Consider the following 7192-nt stretch of genomic DNA (forward strand, 5'->3'; position numbering starts at 1 on the left):
TTGGCCGCAGCCAGAGATGCGGACTTACTGGATTCTTGGATGGCGCTGTCTTTTTCCTGGGTCTGTAGAGCCCTTGCCACCTCGGCTGAATCTGCCCCATCGTGCCCACTGTTTGCCATGCTCCACCAAAGCACAAAATGTTTGTTCTTTCCCAACAATGGTTTATCAGAAGCAGGCCACGTATTCCACTAAGAATGCCCAAGCTAAATTTCTGTAGTCCTTCCAACTGCCCCTCCTGGATCCTGATTTCAGACAGGGTCTCTGAATGTGTTCTAGTTTGCAAACTCCAAAGAGTGGCCCCAAGGGAATAGGCACTTCCTGAAGTGAGAAGTCAGGACAGAAAAGGCATGGGCTCAGCATGGGGGATGGGCTCTGGCTCTGCCATGAGGGCTCCACGACTCTGACCTAGTCACCTTCTCTGTCTATGTTTATTGTCCTTACCTGTCAATGCAGGGAGGATCCTATGTATCAAACAACCCCAGATCGGGGGTGTAAACCATAGTTTTCTGGTGCTCCAGACTGGACAGGTCAGGAACTCAACCATGGAACAGTGACAGTGTCTTATCTCTACTCTGAAACATCTGGAGATGGCAAAGAGAAAAGCTAAAGGTCAGGGCAATTAGAGCAGGAGACTAGAAACTTCTACACCTGTGCCGGGTACCTGGCGAGCCATGGAAGCCTGCGTTCCACTGTGCCCTGAACTCTTACATACAGCCTTCCTGGCAGGGAAGCCTCAGGGTGGGAGAGTTCTTTGTCAGCTTAAGTTACCATAGTCACCCAGTGGGCAAGGAAGACACTGTATTGTCTTCTGTGAGTCATATGGCAGCACTTTCCCCAGGCCCTATTGATTAAAGACATCACATGGCACCCCACATTCAAGGAAATGGGACACAGACCTCATCTGTCAATGGGAAAAGGGTCAAACAGTTGGGGGTTGTGTTTTAGTTCATCACTAGTGGTTCCCAAAATATATCCCAGTGTGCAGCACAGTCTGTTCGTATGAAAGGCTGCCATGGGTAGGGCTGGAGCGAGCTTCAGAAGCCTCGCAGGGCCAGGCCTCAAACTACAATGCCTGGTTGTAGGGCTGCTGTAGGTCCCAGAGAAGGCTTCTTTGTTCACTGGAGGCCCCATAACATCAGCTTTGTGTTCGGCTGTGAGCATTGTGAAGAACTCACACTTTTTCCTCACTGCTCTGGGTGCTGGAAAACCTAAGGGCAAGGTGGGGTCTGTCAGCTCCTAGTGGGGCTGTCTTCCCAGCGGGCAGATGGCTGCCATCTCTCTATGTTCTCACACAGACCTCTGTCCTCTGTGCTCACCTACAGAGAAAAACAATGCTCTCTGTCTTTCTCTTTTTATTTTTATTTTTTTCCTTTTATTTTATTTTACAATACCATTCAGTTCTACATAACAACCACAGATTCCCTTGTTCTCCCCCTTCCCATTCCCTCCCCTTACCCCCAGCCCACCCCCCATTCTCACCTCCTCCAGGGCAAAGCCTCCCCTGAGGACTGAGATCAACCTGATAGACTCAGTCCAGGCAGGTCCAGTCCCCTCCTCCCAGACTGAGCCAAGCGTCCCTGCATAGGTCCCAGTTTTCAAACAGCTAACTCATGCAATGAGCCCAGGACCTGGTACCACTGCCTAGATGCCTCCCAAACTGATCAAGCCAATCAACTGTCTCACCTATTCAGAGGGCCTGATCCAGTTGGGGACCCCTCAGCCTTTGGTTCATAGTTCATATGTTTCCATTCGTTTGGCTATTTGTCCCTGTGCTTTATCCAACTTTGGTTTCAACAATTCTCGGTCATATAAATCCTCCTCTTTCTTGCTAATTAGACTCCCGGCGCTCCACCCGGAGCCTAGCCGTGGATCTCTGCATCCAGATTCCTCAGTCCTTGGATGGGGTTTCTGGCACAACTATTAGGGTGTTTGGCCATCCCATCACCAGAGTAGGTCAGTCCCGGCTGTCTCTCGACCATTGCCAGCAGTCTATTGTGGGGGTATCTTTGTGGCTGTCTTTCTCTTTTATAACACCAATCCCAGCATGAGGAGCCACCTCGCCCTACCCACCTGCAAAGGCCCCCATCTCAAATGCCATCACACTAGGAGGGTAGGGGAACTTCCACTACAAGCAGTCAGTCTACAACACTACATTGCTGAAGCATGGCCACTGTATTAACAGCTGTGGCAGCATGTGTCACCTGGATCCTGTCCTGGGTGATGACACCTTTCTCCTTCTTTTTATCAGGGAAAGTCCTATGTCCAACTTCCATCAGTGCCAAGTCCCTGTCTACCCAAGTGGTTCAGGAGGAATTAGGATTTCTCAGCACGACAATCGCGTACCCACCAGCAGTGGGTACACAATCTGCTCAGAGGCCACCCCAAAACAGGCTCCGTGAGGAGGCTGCCCAGGAAATACGGTGTCCAGGTTCACATCTCGCAGAATAATCTGCTTTAAGATAATCACACAAAACAGAACACATGGCCATGTCTCATAGAAGAAGACACGGGGGCAGGATAGCCACAGGCCTCCTCTCTTCATGCTCTCAGTACAAGAGGGGTCACGTGATATCACTGCCAGGTGGTTGCATCGGGTATAATTTAGCACATGACCCTGGTGGTGGCCAGAGAAGAAAAGGGATGTGACCAATGCCCTCCTTCGTGCTCCAGATAACTTTGTTGGAACAACCTTTGGGCCACATTGATCAATCCCATTCCAAAGACATAGTTGCAATTGTTACGTGGGACTTTTAAAAACACACGGGTTTAAAGCGACTTGAGGGTCTGCTTACTGCAACTGCAGCACAGGAGGAAAACGGAGTTATGACAAGGATTCTCCGTTTAGCTGAAGTTTTCAGCCTCCTGTACCTTCTCTGAGGCCCATCCATGCGCTTCTCCGATTCCAGCTACAGCAGCAACTTGTCCATCTCTCCCAGCATCACACAGTGACATTTGAACACTCTGGCCTGTCTTTAGCAAAAATCCTGTTCGGTGGCTTTTGTCAGGGTTCCCTTTACCCCTGTGTCTCCACTGACCCTTAACCCTGCTCCTTGATTCTAAGTCCCCTTAGCTGCTGCTGTCTCCAGAGCTAAGAAGGATCTCTGGGAGGTCTCTTTTCCCTTCATGCAAGCCCCGAATAGAATCCGCTTTTACAACCTGAGCTGTTACGCAGCTCTGGTTTCTCTGTGACCACGGGTCCTCTCTGCTCGTGGTCTAGCCATGACTCTGGCCTGGTGGTCCTGCTCCTTAGCCCTCTCGGAGAGGTAACATATCCAGGGGTCCGCTCCGGCCCGCCTTGGAGGTGTGTAACTGACTCCCTTGGAGCTCGATTCCGTTTCCTCCACTACAACGAGAGCTGGCAAACAAGGGCAGAGCTGGGCCCAGAAAACTGAGCCAAATCTGTTCTATGGCTGTGATTAGAAACAGTCTTCTTCCTGTAAGAGCTTCTGAGGCTTCCAATAACCTTTTAGGAATTCCTTTCTGCTCAAGCGATCTGTAGCGGATGGCCCTACTGGAAGCCTTGATACACAGTATCGCTGCTCTATTCCATTTTTCTCAGAAAAACTGAGTGTTGTGAAGGTAAGAACCTTGCCCTGTTCATTTCTGAATATTCAGTGTCTGAGTTAGCTACTTTTCTATTTGCTATAACCAAATAGCTGACATAAATAACTTAAAATAAGAAAGATGTGTTTGGGCCCATGGTTTCAAAGGGTTTGGTCCATGGCTATTCGGTCCATGTTAACTTGAGCAGAGCATCACAGTGCTAGGAACATATGTCGAGAAGGTTCTAGCATCATAGCAAGCGGAGTGAGAGAAGGGGCCAGATATCACCAAAGACCCCCATGACCTACTTCTTCCAGCTGGGCCCCACCTCCTAAACTTTCGAGAACCTCCCCAAATGGCACTACCAACTTAGGACCAGGTATTTAAAAGGTGAGCATTTGGGGACAATTTGGATTCAAAACATCAACTGTGTCTACCATGCATCTGGCGTTCAGTGAATGTTTTCCAATGAACATCAAATAAGGGCACAGAATTTGAGGACAAAACATCTCACGGGTGTTAAACGGGGCCAATCCTTTGTGATCTCCCATTCTGGGGAGTCTCTGTGGCTCCTCAGCCAGCCCCACTACACCATAGTTCAGAGGCAGGTTGAAGGGACGACAGTGGCTGCTCTCAGCCCTTCTGATTCCAGGCCGTTTCTGCCACTGTCGGAACCCCTCAAGAGGGTTGTACCTGCCAACCAGTCAAGGGAGGCCCAAGGGCGGTGACCAGGGTGAGCACTCAGCCCTGGTGTCTTCCCGGGAGAGGGCAAGACTGGAATGCTGGGCTTGGCCTAGCTAGTGTTTATTCTTGAGCCACAGAAGGATTTTCTTCCTGGAAGTTGAATACTTAGGTAATATCAGGATCCTCTTGGCAAGAAATAAAGGGGGGATGAATTTGCGGTCAGCTCTTCACTGTTACTGGAATTATGCATTCTACGTGGTGCCAGATTGGGGCTAGGCCAGGTGAAATGTCAAGGTAAAGCTTGCACTGCTGAAGGCTGACTCAACACTCACCAGGTCGACAGGGCAGGAAAGAACATTCCCTTCTGGGAAGAAGGAACGCGAACAGCAGAAGGGACCTGGTCTGTCCCAGACACGGTAAAGGAAGGGTGTGTCAAGCCCACAGATAGTAAGACGTCAGGCAAGTGAGTGGAGCTCGCTCAGAGGGTTCCCACGGGCGGTTGGGAGCCCTGGCAGGGATAGGCAAGGGAGCACCTTCTCCTACGCTTGGGAGAGATTCTGCCAGTGGTATGACCACCTTGCAAGCAGAAGCCTGGGCCTAAAGCCATGCCGTACTTGCAGCCTAACCCTTTGGGTCAACTCTACAGGAGGCTGATCTTAACAACCCTCATTCTAGAAAGCACTTATGAATGTGATGGTACCCCAAACCTGTGCACTCCTGTCCCCTCAGAAAAGAGCAGGCCCTGGCAACCATAACTCTTACCGAGACCTTAAGTATCTGAAATTCATCAGTGAACCCCAAGCCTAAGCCTGAGGCTCCAGGCACTTTCATGGCTCCTTCATAACAGGAGGTCAAGGTGGGCCCTGCCTGATGCCTCAAGTGGCCTGTGTTTTTCCTTATCCCTCTGCCAGACCATTCCTGGCTCTGGGCCTGGCCCTTGGGCTACCATCTGATGGAATACCAAGACCACCTGCTTGGTAATTAGGGCTTGCCCATCTGTGTGATGGGCTGTGAGGTAGACTCCTGTCAGTGTCTGTCAGTCCTGAATGCTCAGGGTGCCTGATACTCAGTACTGAGTAGACACGGTCCACTTAGTCTGTCTAGACTATTTAGTAACTCCCTAGGGCCGCAATTTTGTGGCCACATCTTCCTCTCCAGAACTCAGTAATTCTTCTGTTCGCAGAATGCCTTGCTGCTGAAGCATGTTGTTTGGTCATGGTGAACTGTCACCTCCCCACAGTTACCCTGTCTCTGCTGCCTCCGGCTTCTGGCCGCTGAGCTTCTCATCCTGAACTTTTCCCTATTCCCATGTCGTAAGTTGGCACTAAGGGAACAAAGACAGGGTCCCTTGCAGATAATGAGGTCACCCTCCCCCTGCCTTCCGGTGTCACAGTAATGACTCATAAAGCCTCCCTCTGTCCACAGCATCACACTGGACAGCCCTGGGTAAAGCGGCACCAAGGTGGCCTGGAAACCTGCTCTCACAGTGCCCTCTAGTGGTGGCTTCCTTTGACCGGAAGAAAGGCTAAATGGCATTAACTCTGGCTCCCACTGGCCCTTGCTGAGAGAAACCTTGGAGGGGAAACCCTGGCCCTCCTCAGCACTGAGATGGGATGGTTCCATCCTGCCATGTACCCCAGGTTCCTAGAGTGTTGGGTGCCCTCACACTGAGAAATCCATTTCTCCAATAAGATTTTCAAAACCTCATGGGTCAGTGTTGACCTTCTTGCCCACCCTGTTCCCCAAGAAGTGGCCTATCCACACGACCTGGTTAAACAAAACCAAAGCAGCACTTCTAAAGTAAAACATAGACTATCGTGTGTGTGTGTGTGTGTGTGTGTGTGTGTGTGTGTGTGTGTGTGTGTGTGTGTGTGTGTGTGATGTTTTCTTAGGCAAGACACAGAAATAGTAACTCCAATAAAAAAATGATGATAAACTAGATGTCATCGAAATTTTCAGCTTTATCAGTAAGAAACTCAACAAATCAAAGGCACTGCAAGTTCATCATCACCACGTTAGAGTTTCTTATTTAGGAAGCGGTCTTCTAAATCAGACAGAGTATAAAAAGAGTTAGAAGAATGCATTAGACTATATCATCTTTACATTAATTATATAATGGCATTTATATGTTCTTTATTTCCTCACGTGGATCCTCTGATCCATCTAATGGCCTCTCATTGCCTGCATTTTTCCTCTTTTAGCTGTTTGGGTCAACTTGTTATTACCTCCAACTCATACTGGTACCTCAGGTAGCTGCAGTGTTAAATAAGTTCTACTGACTGACTCACGTCAGCTTGATGACTTCCGTAATACTGGGGTAGGTCTGCTAATGGTGAATTCATTCATGTTTTGTTGTCTAGACATTTCTATTTTTTTTTTCAAGGACAGTTTTCTAGGCAGAGGATTCTTGGACCAGGGTCCTTTTCCTTTTCCCCTTGACTGTAAGGCCTGTTGGCTTTCTGCCCTCTGGGGTTTTCATCAGGAAGCCATAGTTAATCGTATTAAAGTGTGCTTGGACATGGGCGCTTGTGTTTCTAATGCCACTTTCAAGATTCTCTCTGGTTTCGACCATTTTGATTCTGCTGTCAGTTTGAGATTTTGTTTCTTTTTAATCAACCTAGTGTTTACTGTATTCCCGGACTACATAAATCAATGTTCTGTGTCAAACTTGGGGGACAGATGGCAATTGTTTCTTCAAACATCCTTCCAGGCACTTTCTAGTCTTCGCTCAGACCTCTGAAACTGCTTGTCCACGCTCTTCTTTCCATTCCTCACACTGTCTTTAACTCACAGACCCTTTCCTGTGCACATTCTAAAAGGCCACGCACTTTTCACTTGTAAAGTTTTACTTTTCAACCTCAGACTTCAATGCGATCCTCTCTTTAGCTGTGTGTCCCATCATTGAGATCTGCCGTTTGCTGAGACAGTGTTGCTGTCCTGTGATCTGCTTCTTCAATGTCGCTTT

This window comes from Peromyscus maniculatus, chromosome 9 (genome assembly GCF_049852395.1).
Source record: "Peromyscus maniculatus bairdii isolate BWxNUB_F1_BW_parent chromosome 9, HU_Pman_BW_mat_3.1, whole genome shotgun sequence".
Lineage (NCBI taxonomy): Eukaryota > Metazoa > Chordata > Mammalia > Rodentia > Cricetidae > Peromyscus > Peromyscus maniculatus.